The 9,633-nt window shown below is 36.3% G+C and overlaps 1 pseudogene; it reads right to left on the bottom strand.

The window, feature by feature from the left end:
* Positions 1-4,368: 4,368 nt before the first annotated feature.
* LOC110314327 lies at positions 4,369-7,050 on the bottom strand (annotated as a pseudogene).
* Positions 7,051-9,633: the final 2,583 nt, after the last annotated feature.

Genomic DNA, 9,633 nt, shown 5'->3' with positions numbered 1-9,633 from the left:
CAAGATTCTGCTGAAGGGACCCTGATATTGCGGGCTCTTCTGAGGCTATGCAAATGCCTGGCAAACACAGAAGTGAATGCTCACAGTCAGCTATTGAATGGAACACAGGGCCCCCAATGGAGGAGCTAGAGAAAGTACCCAAGGAGTTGTAGGGGGCTGCAACCCTGTAGGTGCAACAACAATATGAACTAACCAGTACCTTCTGAGCTCGAGTCTCTAGCTGCATATGTAGCAGAAGATGGCCTAATCAGCCATCATTGGGAAGAGAGGCCCCTTGGTCTTGTAAACTTTATTTGACCCAGCACAGGGGAAGGCCAGGGCCAAGTAGTGGGAGTGGGTGGGTAGGGGAGCAGGGGCGGGGGTGGGTTATAGGGAACTTTTGGGATAGCATTTGAAATGTAAATAAAGAAAATAATAATAAAAAATAAAAAAATAAAAAAAAAACAAAAAACAATATACAACACCCCTTCATGTTAAAAATATTGGAGAAATCAGGAATTCAAGGCCCACACCTAAACATAATCAAAACAATTTACTGCAAACCAATAGCCAATATCAAATTAAATGATGACATACCGGAAGCAATCCCACTAAAATAAGGGACAAGACTAGGATATCCACTCTCCCCATATCTATTCAATATAGTACTCAAAGTGTTAGCTAGAAAAATAAGTCAACAAAAAGAGATCAAGGGGATACAAATTGGTAAAGAAGAAATAAAGGTATCACTATTTGCAGATGATATAATAGTATATATACGTGATCTCAAAAATTCTATTAGAGAACTCCAGCTGATAAACAACTTCAGCAAATTGGCTAGATACAAAATGAACTCAAATCAGTAGCCTTCCTCAGACAAAGGATAAACAGGCTGAGAAAGAAATTAGGGAAACTACTCCCTTCACAAGAGCCACAATAATATAAAATATCTTGGGGTAACTAAAACCAAACAAGTGAATCACCTGTATGACAATAACTTCAAGTCTCTCAAGAAAGAATTCAAAGATCTCAGAAAATGGAGAGATCTCCATGCTCATGGATTGGAAGAATTAACATAGTAAAAAGTGGCCATCCTATCAAAGATAACCTATAGATTCAATGCAATCCCCATCAAAATCCCAACACAACTCTTCAACGACATGGAAATCCAGTGACAGGCCCAAAATGGGATTCAGCTCAAGCAGAGGTCCCAAGGCCTGACACTATTACTGAGGCTATGGAGGGTTCACAAAAAGGGACCTATCGTGGCTGCCCTCAGAAAACCCCAACAAGCAGCTGAAAGAGTCAGATGCAGATATTTGTACGCAACCAATGGACAGAAGCTTCTGACCCCTGTTGTAGAATTATGGGAAAGCTGGAAGAAGCTGAGGAGAAGGGTGATCCTGTAGGAAGACGACCAGTCTCAATTAATCTGGACAGCTGGGTTTTCTCAAACACTGGGCCACCAAACAGGCACCATACATCAGCTGATATGAGGCCCCCAACGTATACACAGCAGAGGACTGCCAGGTATGCGAGGTTCATTCACAGACGATGCACCTAACCCTCAAGAGACTGGAGACCCCAGTGAGTTTTGAGGTCAGGTGGGGTGGGGGAAACATACACGTGAAGACAGGAGGTAGGGAGGACATATGGGATTTGGAACAGTCGGAGGGTAGATCAGGGAGGGGAATAAAATATGGAGTGTAAAAAAATAAATTAATTTTAAAAAGAAAAGAAAAGAAAAAAATACTATCCCTAATCAATGAAGAGAAAGATCACTATAATGAAGTCTCTAAAACATTGAAGAAATAATATGGATATTTAATAGGAATAGATTATTATATAATAGTATCATACAGAAGCACTCATCTTTATACTGCCTCTACGGTTTACCATTTACAGAATGTTATAAAGCTGGATAGGACACTGTTTTAAATGGCTTTTTAATGTAGCAATGCTTTAATTCTATGCAGATATATTTTTATTTATTTTTTACTCAAAATTGCCTCATAATCTAGCATGTGATATAACACAGTTTTTCTCTATTCTCTTAATGAAAGGCATGTTGTTCTTTTTTAAATGTTGGCAATTAGATGTACAAAGAATTTCTATATATGACTTACCATTTTGGTTGTTATTTTTTCCCAGTTGATGGGGGGGGCAGTTAGAAATTTTCTTTTCATTTCCTGGTACTCAGTCTTAGCTATTAATAGATAATATAGTATTGTTAAATTAACATTTTAGAAAACATCAAAGCCAACATTCAAAAAGATGTCTCATGTGCTATTCTTGGTAGCATTAAGTTAGAGCTAATATTTCTCCATATACTCCCAATTCATAGTTTATTTTGTGTAGTCTAATATTTTTTTCTTTTAATCTTTAAACACATAGTTATATGTGTGAAATGATTTTAATATGCTTATTAGTTATCTGTGTATTTTGTTTTTTATGTATTCAAATGTTTTGTGTTCTTTTTTTTATTTCTAAAAGTATTTTATTAGTTCTTGGGAAGTTTTAAACAATGTATTGTGATCATACTTGCCTCCTTTCGCCAATTGTCCTAGGTCAACTTCTCTACCACGCAGTTTAATATCCTATTGTTGGATTCTTCTGAAGCATGCTTAACTTACCCTGAACTAAAATCTTTGCAAAAAAAAAAGTCTTTTCCTTCCTGGACAGATAACAATTGCCAGTATTGGCTCAGTTTGTAAGTTCTGTGCCCAATTTCTATCTCCATGACTAAATTTTGCCTAGCTTAAGATTTAACAGTTCTGTGCATCTTAATCACTGTCAGTTCATTTCTTCAGGTTCTTTGTAGTAGTAGTAGTAGTAGTAGTAATAATAATAATAATAATAATAATAATAAACTTTAAAAACACTTTTATTGGAGTCATCCACCATATTTGGCTCTTCCAATCTTTTCCCTCTATCACATAGTCTCTTCTCACCTTGGTCAATTATGGGACACTATGTCAATTACCATCTACTGCTAATAGATGCTTCTCGGAAGAGGGATGAAAAATTATTATTGTATCAGTATAATGGTCATTCATTAGGATTTAATCTAATACCATTTCTATTTCACAGAACAATGATAATATGTCCTCCCCCAGTGACTATGGCCTATATATTCATAGGACTTGGACTGATAATGGTGCCAGGTGACAGTTTCATCTTTTGAAGTAATACTTAAATCCAATCAGAACATGGTTTATTACTCCCATGTTTGTTCCAATATTGCACCCATGGGCATATCTTGCCAGGTCAGTCATATTGTAGCTCAAAGTGTTCACAGTTAGCAATGATTGATGGTTATTTTCTCCTCTGGTAGCATGCATACCACGTTCCAATATTATGAAAGCTAGTTAGTAGTGCTGAGTCTTCCAAATTAGTGCCATGTTGATTTCTCCTTGTTCTATAATTCAAGCATATGATGCCCTCAGCAGTGTTTTCTACTGTTTCATTTTAAAAGTACTTTTAAATTTTTGAATATTAAAATATTGTCTCCTGGGAATTATTCTAAACATTCTCCCAGTATATGACTTGGCATTTTATGTTCTTATCTTCTATATAAGAAAATTTTACTTCTCTTGGTTAAGAACTACCTGCCTATTTTATGTTTTTCCCCATAGACTTTGCTTTTGATTTAGTTTATGAAACAATACAACCAAACCAAATGGCACAGATTTAAAAAAAATCTCAATACTAGTTTATCATTGCAAATCATATAAAATAATAAATATTGTTTAGTATTGTTGCATTTTGACAATTATTAAAAGTAGACAATCATGTTATCTGATAACCACTCTGTAAGGGGATTGTCTTCTCATTCTCTCTATGGTGCCTTAAATATAAATGATTCAATCTTAGTGAAATTTTATTTACTGCCTTTTATTTTGTGTGATATGTAAATCAGTTTTTTTTAACTGATTTCTTATATATTATGTTCTAGATCAGGAATTTCTATTAGCATTTTGTCTATGATTTATTTTGAGTTTACTTTTTTTAAAAAAATAAGGACAACATTTAATTGGGCCTGCCTTAGAGGTTCCGAGGTTCAGTCTGTTATCATCAAGGCAGGAGTATGGTAACATCCAGACTGGTATGATGCAGGAGCTGAGAGTTCTACATCTTCATCTGAAGGCTGCTAGCAGAATACTGGCTTCCAGCCAGCTAGGGTGAGGATCTGATATCCCACACCCACAGTTCCATGCCTACTCCAACTGGGCGACACCTACTCTAACAAGGCCACACCTACTCCAACAGGGCCACACCTTCTAATAGTGCCACTCCCTGGGCAGAGCATATACAAATCATCAGTTTTCAAATTTCATCCTTGTAGCAGGTCTCAGGAATGCATTTCTCTTGTGCTGCCAAATAGGGTCTTTATTGAGTACAATCACAATCATGAACCATAGAGGATTGTGCTGGGCAATTCAAAGGTAAGTCTTCTTTATCTTAATAGGCTGTCCCACACCGAATGCAATATTCTTCTAGTAAGTAGCCAATGAGGATCTGTAGTTTTCCTAGCACACTCAAATCTTTACTTGGGCACTCACTTTCATCATGTTCTTCTTTTTCCTCTTCCTCTTCCTCATTTTCCTCTTCAGGCCTCATGCAGTACCCACACCTCCCTGGGAACCTGAATATTCTAGACATCCAGCTGCTGGCAAACCTGCTGACTTCTTTTCAGTTCTCCTTCAAGCCTCATTTTGTCTAGCTTACTCTCAGTTGCATCTGAAACTGCTCAGTGGCCTTTGCTTCATTTTGTTTTTTTTTTTATGTGAAATTTTTTCCTGTAGTTTTCCAGCCTCTCCTCCGCTTTCTATTTTAATAATGACTCGTGGCCTATGTCACTTTTTCCTGTTTTGACATTGAGAGGAATTGGTTCAACAGTCCACTCTCATATTTTTATTAGATATTTTCTTTATTTACATTTCAAATGTTATCCCCTTTCCTGGTTTCCCCTCCAAAAACCCCTATCCCCTCCCCCTCCCTCTGTTCACCAACCCACCCATTCCCACTTTCTTGTCCTGTCATTCCCCTACACTGGGGCATTGAGCCTGTCCACTCTTGCATCTCATTTTTTGGAGCAAAACGAACTCTTTGGTTTTACAGATGAGTGCATTCTTCAACCTGATGTTATATCTTTCCTGCTTTTCTTTCAGGCTCTTCTGCCTGTTTCTCAGATTAGCTTGCTATTGCTTTTCTTCTTTTCAATAGGCTTCTCAGATCTGCCTTAGCATTGGCATGCAGGGTCTGACATCTTCTTGAACATTAATGGGGGAATATGACATATAGTCCTGGTCTTCTACCTAGCTCATGAACAGCCCAGTAGATATGAATAATTAGTTCCTGTTATGGATAGCCTTGGGGCTAATTATATTTGATGTTAAATCTGTTCTCCTGTGAGGGGTTGTGAACTAGGAATGAGTCAGCACTGAGGTGATTTCCTGTAAACCTGCTTCCCACCGTAATTTGTAAAATATAGGAGAGATGATGATTGGTCAGATAAAAGGGAAGGTGGAGCAGAAGGGAGAGAGAGAAGAAGGAGAAAATAGAGGAGGGAGAGGATGCAGAGGAAGAGGAAGACAAAGATGAAGAAAAGTGAAGGAGAAGCACATGACCTAGAGAAACAGCAAGTTCTAAAGGGTCTCATAAGCTGTGGAAGATGGTAGTGTAGTGGTAGATCTGCCCAGTCTAGGTGCACAGCATGTAATCATATTAACTGTGTTGTGTTTTCACTGCCAGGGCATATTTGGGAGGAGATTTACTGCAACAATTTCTACTTTAAAGCTGGGAAAATTGAAGCTCAATCTGGCTAAATAATTTGTTCAAAACCACAAAGAATACAGGTCTTGGTGATCTTGTTTGGATGAGGCATAGCTGATCTATGATGGGCAGTCACAGCCAACTTGCAGCAACCTCTGTCATTCTCCAGGGTGTCTGCACACCCTTAAATCCGAGCTTTACTGCCCTGATCCAGTTCTGCTGAGGGTAAGCTGTGCATGCCTGAGTTTAATTTTTTTAAAATTGTAGTCTATTTGTATAAACTTAGTATTCCCTATGTTTATGGGTGTTCAGTGTTAAGAACAATGATTACACAGATATATTTTTCTTCTCAGTTGAATTTTCAAATCTTATCAAAATTCTTATTAAACATTGTCTGTATTATGTCTTTTTATATTATAATAACAGTCACAGATTATCACAAAGCTAAAGAACAGTGAGAAATATTTGAGAAACACAGAGTTCATCAGGTGTGTTGCTTGGTTATTGTGTGCTTATTCACTTGTCTCAGAAGTATCTCACTAAACCTGAAGTTCATTTGTTTTAACTAGAATAGTAGGCCAACACACCCTACTGACCCTCCTGTAAGCATGTGGTCACAGATCTAGTTTATATGTGTGCAGAGTTTGTGAGCTCAGGTCCTCATGCTTACACATGATATATTTGAACCCACTAAGCTGTCTACACAGCTCACAATCATTTTTCTACTAGAATTTTATCTCAGTAGTCATGATTCTTCACAATATAATTCTATAGCTCAGTCTTGCAGTGTAATCCTTTACTATTGCTCTGTGTATACTTGCTCTTACCAAATAAGCCATTCATTCCCTCTATTGAAAACATTGCATATATATATATATATATATATATATATATATATATATATGTGTGTGTGTGTGTGTGTGTGTGTGTGTGCACGTGTGTGCACCTCTCTCTCTCCTCTCTCTCTCTTTCTCTCTCTCTCTCTCTCTCTCTCTCTCTCTCTCTCTCTGTGCAATTTGCTTATACTATCACATATACTTGAATTCTTGGCTCCTCTAAGATTTCACTTGAAGTAATGTGTTCATTTTTTGAAAACCTAATCTTCTAGGAATACATTCCCGATTACCACAAGGTGCGTGCACTTCATTCACTGTTTAGGCCAACAGAAAATGATGTTGTTCATATTCTCTATTTAAACTGTAGAGCAAAATTTATGACTTATTACTTTAGCTATTTAAATTATTTGTCCCTATATTTGCTTATTCAATTACATCTCAAACTTACTGCTTCTCCCATTTTGTCACTCAGCACACACCTTTATAGATAGACTGCTGCTACTGTAGTAGCAACCTGTCAGGGTTAGGTTTGGAAGAAGCACATAGTTGCTGGCTAGGTGAATATGGATTGAAACTAACATTTTCTTGGATATTAGAAAATATTTAAAACTAAAATATGTACTGATCTCTCCCAAGTTAAGCATAAGAAATTGACTTTTGGTACTGGGTACATTTGAGCATGTGCTCTTAATCTTGTGTTCATAAAAAAGTATAATGTAAAGTGAAGAAAAGTACCAGAAAGAACATCAGTCTATAGTTTTCAAGATATTTCTCAATTTTATAGTTTCTCAAAGAGCTATCCTTTCAAATAAATACACAGAAAGTGATTTCATTTATAATACTGGTGATAATATTTTTTGTTAGATATTTTTTTTATTTACATTTCAAATGTTATCCAGAAAGTTCCCTATAAGCACTCCTGCTTCCCTACCCACCCACTCCCTCTTCTTGGCCCTGGAATTCTCCTTTATTGGGGCATATAATGTTTGCAAGATCTAGGGGCCTCTCTTCCTAATGATGGCCGACTAGGCCATCTTCTGCTACATATGCAGCTAGAGACACGAGCTCTGGGGGGTACTGGTTAGTTCATATTGTTGTTCCATCTATAGGGTTGCAGGCCCCTCCAGCACCTTGGGTTTTTTATCTGGCTCCTGCATTGGGGGCCCTGTGTTCCATCCTATATATAACTGTGAGCATCCACTTCTGTATTTGCCAGGCACTGGCATAGCCTCATACGAGATAGCTATATTAGTGTCCCTTCAGCAAAATCTTGCTGGCATATGCAATAGTGTCTGGGTTTGGTGGCTGATGATGGGATGGATCCATGGGTGAAGTAGTCTCTGGATAGTCCATCCTTTCATCTTAGTTCCAAACTTTGGCTCTGTAACTCCTTTCATGGGTATTTTGTTCCCTATTCTAAGGAGGAATGAAGTATCCACATATTGGTCTTCCTTCTTCTTGGTTTTTCTTGTGTTTTGCAAATTGTGTCTTAGGTATTCTAAGTTTCTGGGCTAATATTCACTTATCAGTGAGTGCATATCTAGTGACTTCTTTTGTGATTGGGTTACCTCACTAAGGATAATATCCTCCAGATATATCCATTTGCCCAAGAATTTCATAAATTCATTGTTTTTAATAGCTGAGTAGTACTCCACTGTGTAAATGTTCCACATTTTCTGTATCTATTTCTCTACTGAGGGACATCTGGGTTATTTCCAGCTTCTGGCTATTATAGATAAGGCTGCTATGAATATATTGGAGCATGTGTCCTTATTCTCGTGATAATATTTAATCCTAAAAATGTCAGCCTTCCCAAGTGTAAGGTTGTTAGAGAGTGTCTCATCAAAATTGGAACTCAATTTCTGAATCTTAATAAGGAGAGAGATTGATTCTAGAGATATGAATATTATAAATATATGGTATGAAGATACAGTTCATTGAGTTGTCATTACTCTCAGAATTAGTTAACTCTGTATACTTACTGAACATACATTGGGAAAATTAAGGTGAGATATACAATATCTCTAAATGAATATTTATAGATTATTGGTGATAGATAGATAGAATCTGATATCTAAGCTTATATAAATTCTTTAAGACACAAGTGTGTCTGCTCAAAGAACTATATGTGTGGGAGATATAGATAAGAGGAAGAAAATCAGGGTTTAATTTTATTTTATAAAGTACATCAGGATAAGATGGAAGTTTGATCTATTGATTATGGTTTCTTGAAACAATGTAACCATGATCAATGATAACAGTAATTATGAATATTAATTATCAGCTATTCAGTATGTTTCATGTCACCAAAAACAAAACCTCAAGACATTAAAGTTTTCATATTACAATAGTTTTGATATTATTTACTATAAGATCTTTGACAGTACACTATAATTAAGATTTAGTTTATCTATAATAAAATGATATATATAAAGTGATATGTATAAATAGAAATAGTATTATAAATGATAGACACTTTCTTCTTTAAGAGTAGCAGAAACATAACAATGTATTTTATATGATGATTAATGAAAGGTAACTGCAATCTCAGATTTTTTTCACAGATTTTTAAAATATCCTTTCTGACTATTGTCTAAAAAATCTTCTTTATTATCTTCATGTAAAACTTATACAAGCTATAGCCAAAGACAAAGCCATCTTATATTATGATTCCCAAAGCACAGTTGCTTAGAGACTTAAAATAGAAAGTAATTTCAAGTGAGCTCATCCAAGCTTTAGCCTACGCAGTTCCTTTTTTGAACAAAATGACTTGGCTAACATTCCAACCAAGGACCATAAACCAGCAGTGTGCATAGACACTGAGAATAAAGATATATTTAGATAGATTGCATGGATTGCAGAGGACCAGACCATCTGTCTTTAACACAGTAGAATGTCATTTTTATTCCAGTCAAAGGCCAGGATTTTCCAGCAATGTTCTGCAGTTAAAGATAGAAAAAAAGGTAATTTAACAATTAGATGTGTATGCCATTCACAGAGAAGCCAAATGATCTGTGTCTCTAATTATTACACAATATTATGA

The sequence above is a fragment of the Mus pahari genome, chromosome X, assembly GCF_900095145.1.
Source record: "Mus pahari chromosome X, PAHARI_EIJ_v1.1, whole genome shotgun sequence".
In the NCBI taxonomy this organism is placed as follows: Eukaryota; Metazoa; Chordata; class Mammalia; order Rodentia; family Muridae; genus Mus; species Mus pahari.
The sequence above is the reverse complement of the archived record's forward strand: the minus strand, read 5'-3'. Positions and strand labels throughout refer to the sequence as shown.